Below are 11,955 nucleotides of genomic sequence, written 5' to 3'. Positions count from 1 at the left end.
TTTTTCATTTTTATTAGTTTAGTTTGTTTGTTCATATATATATATAATGTATATGTGTATGTATGTGGCTATGTGTATGTAGATGTTCAAAAATTGTTCAGAGCATGTTTTTGTTCATATATGTATTTTTTGTTCATATGTGTATTAATGTTTTCATATATGCAAAAGATAGATTTTTAGAAAAGTTAGGTTTTTTTTCTGTTCATAGATTTTTTTGGTGATATTAATTATTGTAGAATATGCAAATGTTTGTATATTCATATGAACAATGCATTAGGCAAAACCTTTATTTTTTTCGAAATTTTCTATTTGAACATTTTTTTTAAAACAAGCAATACTAAAAGAATGAGAGGAAAAAGGAAAATAAGAAGAGGAAGAAAGGAGAAGAAGAGGAGAGCAAGAAGAGGAGAAATAAATAAGAAGAGGAAAAAGAAGAAAAAGAAGACGAGAAGAAGAAAGGAATAGAGGAGAAGAAGAAAAATAGAAATTTTCTATTTTTCTTCTTCTCCTCTATTCCTTTCTTCTTCTCCTCTTTTTTTTCTTCTTTTTTTTATTCTTCCTTCTTCCTCTTTTCTTCCTTTTCCTTATTTTCCTTTCTCGAGGGAGAAGAAGAAAAAGAAGAGTAGAAGAAGAAGAAAGGAATAGAGGAGAAAGAAGAAACTTCAACACGAGGGGGGGGTACCGATACCCCCTCCCCGATAACATTATTTTCCCATGTATATGTATGTTGCGTCGTTGTCGATATAACCCCCTCGAGATAACTTCGACATGAGGGGCGGTCGATATATATACCCCCCTCTCGACCGTGATAACTTATACAACGACAGCACCCCCCTCGGCCCTCTCGCTCGACCAAAACTCTTGAGGACACCCAAACCCTAGAGAGAAAACAATGTTGGTCTCCTACCCCCTCCCGCTACGCCCCTACCCGAAAAATTAACTCTCTCGAGGCCACCCAAATTTACCAAGTTAAAAGAGCGTTGTCGTCGAGGCCACCCCAAACCCTTGAAGCGTTGTGTCGAGGCGACCCCAAACCTTAGAGAAGCAGCGTCGAGGCCACTAACATGATTCCTTATTGTGATTAGCTAGCTAGTTCTATGTTTGCCACTAATATATATATATATCCATCTGTACCATGTTTGAATAATAATTGACATGTTGTAAATATTTGAAGAAACTATGGAGCACTCGCGAGATGAAGAAACAGAAGCAATGTTGGGGCACATAATCGCACAAGGAAGTGATGAAGTTGCGTCATTTCTCAATGACACCGATGGTCAGGAAAGACTGGGTGAAGAAGAGGGCTATGTTCATGATGGGTTCGACCCATTAATGCTGGTACAAGAAGAGGACTATGTTCATGATGGCTCCGGTGACACAATGGAGGTACAAGAACGAGACCGTGTTGACTGCTCCAGTGACCGAACCGAGTCCGGCCAGGTATATATATATTAGTTAAGCCCGTGCTGACTAGTTAATTGATGCATCCATTGTTTTGGTATATGTACACATATTAATTACTCTCGTCTTTCTTCCTTATAATTTCTAGTCCTCCGGATCGAGCACAACTTCGGTAAGGAGACGAGGCCCCAAGAAAAAGTTGAGCTCGGATGAAAAGTTTGAGATCACAGAAATCGCGCAGGACGGCGAACCGATTGAACCCATCTGGACAAAGTGCGCATTTACTGCTCAGTGCGGAGTTCTTGTTAGGGACAAGATCCCGATCAGCATCCAACAATGGTATAAGCCTAAGGAGGAAGACCCTGAGGTGTCTTATGTCAATGATATGCAGAAAGAAGATCTTTGGACTGAGCTGAAGGCAAATTTCACCCTACCGCCAGAGGAGGATCCGGAGAAGCCAGTTAAAGAGCAATTAATCAAGTCTTGTGCTCTTAAGAAGATGGCAACCCTAATGAGGAGGTGGAGGAAAGAGCTGAACCAGTTTGTCGAGAAAGAAAAGACACAAGAATTCATCGGCAAATATGAGAAGATCAAAGATCACTGGCCCGCATTTGTGGCCCACAAGACATCGGAAAAGAGTAAGAAGATGTCAACGACAAACAAGCAAAATGCTGCGAAGAAGAAGCTTCACCATCGCACGGGGTCAGGTGGCTACCTCAAAGCCCGGCCTAAGTGGTCCAAGGCTGAGCATGATCTGCTTGAAAAAGGGATCGAACCAGAGACAATGTACTGACCAGACCGTTGCCGGACTTGGTTCTTCGGGGCTGGCGGAACCTTGGACCCTGTAACAGGGAAGTGCCAGTGGACGGACGAGCAACTGCAAATACCAGTCAAGAACCTTCGACACTATATCGATGCAGCGCAGCGAGGGATGTTCCTTCCAAACAGGGAGAAGGACGAGCTCAGAATGGCCCTTGGGAATCCTGAGCACCCTGGACGGACACGAGGCACGCCAGGCTCCATTCCGTGGAAGGTTGGTTTTCCGGACGCAGGGGGTTACAAAACCCACAAGTGGAGGAAGAAACTGGAGCAGGACCAACTGCGGGTGCTGCACGAAAGGGTAATGGGGCTAGAGGAACGAGAAGCAGCAGATCGCAGCAAACGACCTACCGAAGCTTCCCCCGAAGCTACCCCGCCATCTCAGTGGAGAAGCAGCGTGGCTTCCACCGAGCTGCTTCAGCCGGAGCATGTCTTGACGGCTCCTGCCAGCTATCCTATGGATGGTATCACGGAGTCTCAAAATTGCCACATTATGGCGCAATGGATGAATTTGAAGGTCAAGGCGGCTGTTGGCCAAATTTATCCTAGTGGACCCAGCACAACTTATCGCTGCCAGCCGATTCCAGAAGGATATGCTAAGGTTATGGTGGATGAAATAACGGAGGGATTTGAGGACCTCGTGCTTGACCACCCTACCGGTGAAGGGGAGACTAGGTTGGGTTCTACTCTGAAGACTCCATGCCTATGGCGGAAGGAGCTCATCAACCTTCCGAACTGGACGCCTCCGCCTCCTCATCCCCCTCCGGCGAGTCAGGGCACTCCGCCTCCTCCACTGCCTCCTCCTCCAGCGAGTGACGATCAGGGCACGCATGGCGGCACTCCGCCTCCTTCTCCGGCACGTGGCGGCACTCCGCCTCCTTCTCCGCCTGTATTGGCGCTCCCGAGCAGCCAGCAGCCTCCTCCTTCTCCTCCTCGCCAGCAAGGGCGGAAGAGACCCGCCGCCGCCCCGGCTGCTTCGGCATGTCGTAGTCCTTCTCCTCCGCCTCGTAAGCAAGCACGAAAGAAGACAGACGCCACAGCCGCTCCGTCTGCTCCGGCGTCTAGCAGCACAAGAAGAGGAGAGAGGCAATACAGATACGGTCCACCTATAAAGCCTCTAGAGAAGTTACCGTACGAGAGGACCGAGGAGGAAAACAATACGATCGTGCAGACCCAAGTGAAGGAGTTCTTTGAAGGGGTGAAAGAAAAGAGACATCCACCTCCGGAGGAGAAGGTAGATCCGGTGAAAGCAAAGCGCACTCTCGATGCCCTGAGGAAACCGGCAAAGTCTCCACCGAGAACCAACTATGAGCGCATTACTGAATAGACATATCTCCAAGCGGAGCGGTCGGGAAGTACTGTCAGACATCAAAGAGCAAAAGAACGAGCAGCTGCGAAAAAAATTGACCAGCTCGGCGAACAAGCAAACCAATCGTGCCCCCTGCTCAATGTGTCTAGCGGCAACATCGTCGCTAATGTTCCGGGGATGGTGGCCGGTTATGGCAATCTACAAGATTACCTGCCTGACGATGCACTTCCTGATTTCATGAAGGTGGAAGAACACAGATAGGAGTACAGGAAGCCTCTCGTCAAAGATGAAAAATCTCTAACAACGATGATGCGAAAATTCCATACTTGGTACATGAAAACCTACAGAGAGTCTGGGGGGATGAATACTTTGTATCTGCACATTAAAGAGGAGTACGACCTCGTTGGAAATGATCTGTTGCCTGTTCCATTTGAGGAGTTCTTCGCGTTCTTCAATCAAAAGGCCCTCGATAAATTAACGGTCCTTTGCTACTGCCTGTAAGTACTATTTCTGTCATTAAGTCTCTATATATAGCTCGGCTCTTTCATTGCATGTATTTATAATTAATTATCCTCAATCTATTATGCAGATTGAAGATCGTTGAATGCAAAAAAAAATGAAATCTATGATATTGGGTTCATTAACACAAATATCATAGATGTATTTCTGGTTGAAAAGGACGTCAAAGAGGCCGAGGACAACTTGCTATAATCGTTGATCAAAAACAAAAACAAAGATACCATACTCTTTCCTTATAACAGCAAGTGAGTGTTACTGATCATTTGCATATTCGGTTTCCCTTATTACTCGAGCGAGGTTATAGTAATGTAATTGATGAGTTATGCATGCGTGCGCGGGTACCATTATATTCTTCTGGAGATTAAGGTTGAGCGTGGACTAGTAACCGTCTTAGACTCGAGGCGGAAAGATCCCAGCACCTATGCGGAGATGACTGAAATGCTCAGCAAGTAAGTTCAATCGATCATTATCGCACCATATCGGCAACTTTTTGTTCATTTCCTGATATCTCAAGTAATAATAATTATTTTCTTTGTCTTGCAGGGTTTGGAAACAGTTCACCGCAGAAGCTCCGAGACTGCCGAAGGAGCTGCGGTATACATACCCGAAATTAAGTACTACTGGCTAGCTAGTTGTGCGCATCTCCCGTTGATTCTATAGCTATACTTTCATCAATGCCATTTATAATGCTTCATTATCAGTTTGATTAACCTCTATTTCTCGTAAAGTGCTTGTGGCAGGAACAAGGGAATGATTTCTGTGGATACTACGTGTGCGAGTTCATCCACACCACGACTTTGAAAAACAAGCGGGGCTACTCTGAAAGACAATATGAAGTGTGTAAGCAATTAATAATATTCACAATTTCATTTTATTACACCATTATTTCTGTTGAGTTTCATTCATATATATGTATTAATTAACCCCCTTCTTCAAATTAGACGTGGCAGATGCGGAATGAACTCCTAGAACCAGATCGCATGAAAGCAATTCAAGAGGAATTGGCGGGATTCTTTCATGACCACGTCATCAATAAAGCCGGAGAATACCATGTGGAAGTTGATTTCAAATGCTAGGGGACTGTAATTGAGAGATCTTATATATTGTACATGTATGTAGCCAGTAGCGTCGGACGTACATGATACAAAAACTTGTTGTTCGACCAATCTCTCGGATAAGGATAGGTCGATCGATCATTTCTCTCGGTATGCATGACGAATTTCTGTACTCGATGGTTCCCTTCATTTTCTTACTAGCTAGCGTGTCGAGGGCTATATGTATATAGTACGTAGCGTCGACCAAGCACGGACATAAGAGAGGACACTTCTCTCTATTAATTAGCTAGCTAACACAATATATGAAACACCTAAATTAACCCCCAAAACCCCTAACCCCCCTCCCCTTTCAAAAAAAACAAAAACCCCAGCCACTGGAATGCTGACGCGTGGATGCCTTTTTTTCCCGGTTGGTGCCACCAACCGGGACCAAAGGCCCCCCTGCCTGGGCTCGGCGCACCGGCCACGTTGAGGACCATCTGTCCTGGTTTGTGTTAGAACCGGGACTAAAGGGGGAGGTATTAGTAACGACCTATTAGTCCCGGTTCATGAACCGGGTCTAAAGGCCCTTACGAACCGGGACTAATAGGTGTTTTTTTACTAGTGAAAGGCGGCTCGAGCACTCCATAGTTGAGTGAGCAAGGCATACTTCTGATTTCTGAATTTACTCTGTAAAAGAAAGGGCTTACCAGCCGCTATCCGTTTGGCATGCTCGACCTCCTCGCACACCGCACGGGACTCGGTTCGTGCCTCCTTGGACCCCTGGAGAGCCTTGGCCAGTTCAGCCTCTTGGGCCTTATTCTCCTCTTCCAAAGACTCGCACTTGCTGGCGGTGTCCTTGAGCTCTTCCTCTAGTTCGGTCACCCGCTCCTCGTAGTGACGGCGGGCAACCTGCTCAGCCTGAATCTACGGCTGTTTTGTCAGCGGTCGCCTGTGTCGGCGTTCTGGGAACGGGGATCCCCAGACTTGCCTGCCTGCGGCCCAGGGCATGGCTCGCCCAGCGGCCTGGTACGGTCCATATTCATCAGCGAACACTCAAGACCCTCGCAAGGGGCCAAGCCTCGTGAGGCAGATGACACAAGACCTCCTCAGGGGCAGCCTCGCTAGGCTAGCTCGCGAGGAGCGGAGATATCTATGCAAGGGGCACCTCGTGAGGAGCGCGTGATGTGAGCTGTGATGACTAAGGCCAGGCGGGTACCAAGCGGGCGCCAGCAGGCACAGAGTACCAGTTTCCTCTTTGGTGCTAAAGAGGCAGGCGCATGCGAGGAGTCCTGAGGCATCAAGCAAAGGTTTCCATATCGGTGCAATGAGACCAAGTCCAGTAGGACGGCATGATGGAGGTCATCGTGGAGCCCAGGAAGGCGTCACCACCAGAGCCTTTGGCAGGTGAAGACCACTTTTGTCAGGATAGCTTGTACTAGCTATCCCTTCGAACTTGGCCGTTGTGGGATACCTTCCCGCCTAATATTTGGGAATAGGACCAGGGCCTCTATAAATAGGACTAGCCACCTTCATAATCGGGGATGGATCATTGAGACCACCCTAGCACTCATCAGCTCACCAAGCCCAAGAACACCTCTCCTCCTGAGGCTGTTCTTCCCTTGTACTTGTTCATCCCCAGCCTACAAGGCAATCCGCCCCACCACACTGGAGTAGGGTATTACACCACAATGGTGGCCCGAACCAGTATAAACACTTGTGTCCCGTGTTCTTTGAGTTTGTTGAGTTAGGCTATGGATCATTGAGCGAGCGAGCTAGTGAGGGAGAGGGAGATCTTTGTGTGCACCCCAGTGTTCGAACCTCAAGGGTTTGCTGGAACCCGAAATCCGGCATTTGGCTTGCCAGGTAGGGGTGCGCCGGAGCCTCTCTTCTGTCAGCTGATCCGCCGACACTCTGGTGGTGAGCCTAAACTATTGGACTGTGCCTGTAGGGGTGCACCACCCTTCTGCTCCTTGTACACACCTCAGGTTGTGGCTGAGGCACGCGCAAGTCCCCGGTGAGCTCGTGCACCCCCTGGGGCAATGGAGGAGCCTGAAAACACCGGCATGGGTGTCGGTGTCAAAATCGGCGGATCTCGGGTTCGGGGTCACAAACTGTGCGTCTAGGATCGATGGTAACAGGAGACGGGGGACACAATGTTTACCCAGGTTCGGGCCCTCTCTATGGAGGTAATACCCTACTTCCTGCTTGATTGATCTTGATGAATATGAGTATTACAAGAGTTGATCTACCATGAGATCGTAATGGCTAAACCCTAGAAGTCTAGCTTGTATGACTATGGTTAGGAGTATCTCTCGATTCGGACTAAGCCCTCCAGTTTATATAGACACCGGAGGGACCCAAGGTTACATCAGGTCGGTTACAGAGAAAGGAATCTTCATATTTGGTTGCCAAGCTTGCCTTCTACGCCAAGGAGAGTCCCATCCGGACACGGGAGATAGTCTTCGATCTTCATATATTCACGGCCCATTAGTCCGGCCCATGTATAACAGGTTGGAGGCCCGAGGACCCCTTAGTCTAGGACTCCCACAGTAGCCCCTGAACCAGGCTTCAATGGCGAGGTGTCCGACGCAGATTGTCTTCGGCATTGCAGGGCGGGTACCCCTTTTTCCAAACTCCAGGATAGTCTTCGGACGCAATGATCGTGTCTGGATCTACAACACAAGTACCACACACAACCGCGGAGAGTATAATATTTCACGAGTCCAATCCGCTAACAACTTTTCATAATATAACATCACATCTGCCCGGTCATTATTTCGAACCATTTTCATCTGCCGTTCCACGTTTCGAGACGCAGTTTTCATTGGCATGTCTTGTCGAAGCAGAGATCGTGTCCCCTTATTGCGGGATTCTCATCAATATGGGCGTGGGTAATCCCATCGTGCCGTATACAAAGCCCTTTGGAATAGGCGAGTGGGGAGGTGCTTGATATTCACTGCTTTTATAAGGGGATAAGGATTCCCTTTTTTCACCCACGCCTTATCTCCTTCTCTGCCCTTCCACTCTCTAGCTCCAGCGCCCAAGTTATTGCCTTTTTCTCCCCAAGAAATCATTCCACCATGTCCGGATCTAGAGGGCAAGGCAAATGGATGGCCTCCTCCATTAAGGAGAAGGACATCGCCGAGCTTCGGGAGGCCGGGTATCTGGCGAAAGAAATCTCCCACCATCTTCCAGCCAAGGGGCAAGTCGTACCTACACCGAAGCCCAACGAGAGGCTGGTGTTCCTCCCTCATTTCGTCCGTGGGTTACGGTTTCCACTCCAACCTTTTGTCCGCGGACTGATGTTCTATTACGGGCTAGATTTTCACGATCTAGGCCTGAACTCTTTCCTCAACATATCGACATTCATTGTTGTGTGTGAGGCTTTCCTCCGCATCCAGCCCCACTTCGAGCTATGGCTCAAGATCTTGAACGTGAAGCCGAAGGTGGTGGACGGCCAAACATGCGGAGTGCGGAGGAGCCACGGTGAGCAAGATGCCCAATGTCACATGGCCCAAAGGCACTTTTGTGGAGACTGTCAAGGAGTGGCAGAAGCTATGGTTCTATATCATAGAGCCTCGTGAAACCACTTGGGCCGCGGCTCCTGAGTTCAAATTCGGAGCTCCGATGCGGCTCACCTCCTGGCTAAAGAAGGGCCTGGACTGGTCTTCGTCGGATGAACTGACAGCGCTGCAAACGCGCATCAAGAGCATGGTGAATAAGAATATCAAGCTCGTCAATGTGATCCAGGTGATGCTTGTTCTCCGGATCCTTCCATGCCAGAGCCGAACATGCCCTTTGTGGGAATTTGATTCGGAGAAGCACCAGACTTTGGAGAGGCTCTTTGGAACCACTCATGAAGATGTCTGGACACTACTAGGGAAAACCCTAGCAGTAGCGCGTGTTTTGTGCCCACTAGTAGCGCGGGAAGCCGCGCTACTAATAAGGCGCTACAGCTATTGCTTAGCAGTAACGCGTGCCATCACGCGCTACTGCTAGTACAAATAGCTACATCGCTTGTTCAGTACCGCGCTACTGTTAAGTTATCTACTTTCAGCGTGTTTCCTTTCCATCGCTACTAGTATTTTTTTTATTTTTTTATTTTTAGTGTATTTATGCGCCATCATACAAATATTAGTACAATATCAGTTGTTATGAGGTTTACATCATTATGTCCATAATAGTGTATTAAATGAAGGTGGATTAGGTTCAAGTGGAGGCAATATGTGGTGCACGTCAAAAGTATACTACTAATCCAAACTTGATCTACTTTGGATTAGTAGTACTTTCGATGTGCACCACATGTTGCCTCCACTTGAATCTAATCCGCCAGCACAAGATATTTAATCATCATCATGGTCATTACCACCAACAGTATTTATTTAATCACCACTAACACTAGCTAATAATAATCATCATAGTCATTACCACCAACACTAGCTATTTTATCATCATAGTAATAGTGTAGCACATCATCATCCTGAAACTCATTTCTAGCCAGCTACTCACTCCTGCTACTCACTCCTGCTGCTCTCTCTTAGGTAAAAGAACATAAAACATGTGTAGCTCTCCTCCTTGATCAAGTTGGAGCATGCAGATGAACCTGTCTCCTAATCGTGGAAGGCGCCTCTGGTTGCTGCTCCCTAGTACTTCTCTGCGCTCCCCCAACACATATTTGGTCCAGTCTTGCACTATTAAGCATCCGTCGCTAATCTTGAATGCACTAAAGTAAGCTGTAGGATATCTTGGCCGTAAGTTGATAATACTCATGATACCTTTAGTCTCGATCCCATAAGGCACAACATTCATCAGGAGTCCATGTTGAAGAACATCGTATGGTAACATACTTAGCAATGAAGTTTAGCTTCAAAAATAATGTATGGAAAAGATGCAATGAGGATAAAAAGTAAAAATCTTACCATCCTTCCTAAATGGATGTGACCGTAGTTCATTAGGAACACTATTGGTCGCACATTTTCAGTACTAAGATTTCTAAATGCAGGAAGAAAATTTGTCTTGACAGTATCAAGATCCTCAAGCCATGTAACATAATGACTGAGCTCCTCGCAGTTGAGTTCAGCCCCAGGACAGTATACGGTCCTGTCTACCAAGCGCTGGACATGTTTGCTTGCACGGAAATAAGCTGACAATACAAATTAGTTGTCAACTATTTTTGAATAAACAATATCAAAGACATAAATATGGTTGAGAAACTTACATAATGGTATAACTGGAGGCATTTGCACATTGACCCAGATGTCGGTATTACCTTCAATATCATGTTCCGGACGAATATCAAAGGTGATAACCATATCAGGCTCAAATGCATAAGTCTTGCATAGTGCTCGCCATGTTTTGCATCCAAAATAGGTGTAGTTGTCCGAATTGTATAACTTCGCATGGAAAATATAACCATGCTCGGTCTTCAAGTAAACTTTCTTTTCCTCCATACTATGACTGAAACCTATCTTATCCAATACAAAAACTCTTGCATGGCAGGGGATACGCTAGTAGAATAGTAAAAAAATATAAGTTGAAGCAAATGAAGCAGATGTCATGCTTAATTACGAAAAAAGACTTGTCGTTGTGACTTACTGTATCCACTTTGAAGTTCTCGTCCAGCTTGATGCTGAAGCGCCTATCATCATCTAGGAAGATTCCGTCGCACAGGCCGCACTCATCTTCGTAGTATTTGCAAATACCGAAATCCTTCTCGTCGTCAGACATTTCCTATGTTCATAGTTAAAACATTAATTGAAAATTGATCGAAGACAACTACCAAGATACTCAACACACAAATCCGGGGCACTCGATATTTCCTACATATTCTAGCACAAGTCATGCCAAAATTCATGGAAAAATCCGGCATGACCTTTGCTAAAATAGGACATATCGAGCGCCTAAAATTTGCCTGAACGGAAATGAATCAACACTCCGGCAAAACATAGGCTACTCGAAGGTATAACCTGCAAACATGACCGGCCACTTGGATATTGAGCAACACAAGATATACATTTCAAAATATCTTATAGGACTCAAATTAGCATGCATTCAATAAGCAAAAGTAGATCATCTCATGCGTCAGTACATCGTCGAATATTATCACTAATACATCACGAATAGTGTCATACATATAACATCACTAATACAACTAAAACTCTAGCACACGACGGGTATCGGCGCGGGCGGTGGACACCCACAGAGAAGGCACCATCACGGGATCATAGCTCCAGTGAGATCCCCGGAGAACCTGCCAGGTATTGGAGAACGGCCTGTGCTCAACGCAAACAAGTAGCGACGGACGTGCACGTCCTCCTCACTGACACGGTGACGCACCACCTCCGCGGAGTCCTCGAGCCTCTGGATCATCACTGGCCCACGCGACCGCCACCAAAGAAGGTTCGGGTCAATGACAGGCTGGCTCCTCACCAACCTGCGCCCCCCGGTAGGTAGCGCCTCCCAGTACCACCCCGGCGGAGCCCAGTCCCGGACATGGCCGATCTGGTCAAGCAGGTGTCGTCCTCCGCCGACTCGACGACGAGGATGCGGGATAGGCATCGTCCACGTCGAGGCGGGAAAAATTGCTTTAACTAAAAAATAGAAACAAGTTCTTACTAACTAGTTCTATTAATTCAACTAGTTCTTACTAAAAATAAACTTACTATAAATAAAAATATTTTAGTACCTAATTAGTACCTAATTCTTACTAACTAATTAGTACCTAGGAACTACTGCCCTAATTACCATCTAAGTAATTAACTAACTAGCACTAAAAATAGCCTAGGGTTCATACTAACTAGCACTAAATACCTAGGGTTCATACTAAGCAGAGAAGAGGGATCGGAAGGGGAGAGAGGGATCGGAAGGGGA

The sequence above is a fragment of the Triticum dicoccoides genome, chromosome 7B, assembly GCF_002162155.2.
Source record: "Triticum dicoccoides isolate Atlit2015 ecotype Zavitan chromosome 7B, WEW_v2.0, whole genome shotgun sequence".
NCBI lineage: Eukaryota > Viridiplantae > Streptophyta > Magnoliopsida > Poales > Poaceae > Triticum > Triticum dicoccoides.
Note: the sequence above shows the minus strand (reverse complement) of the source record.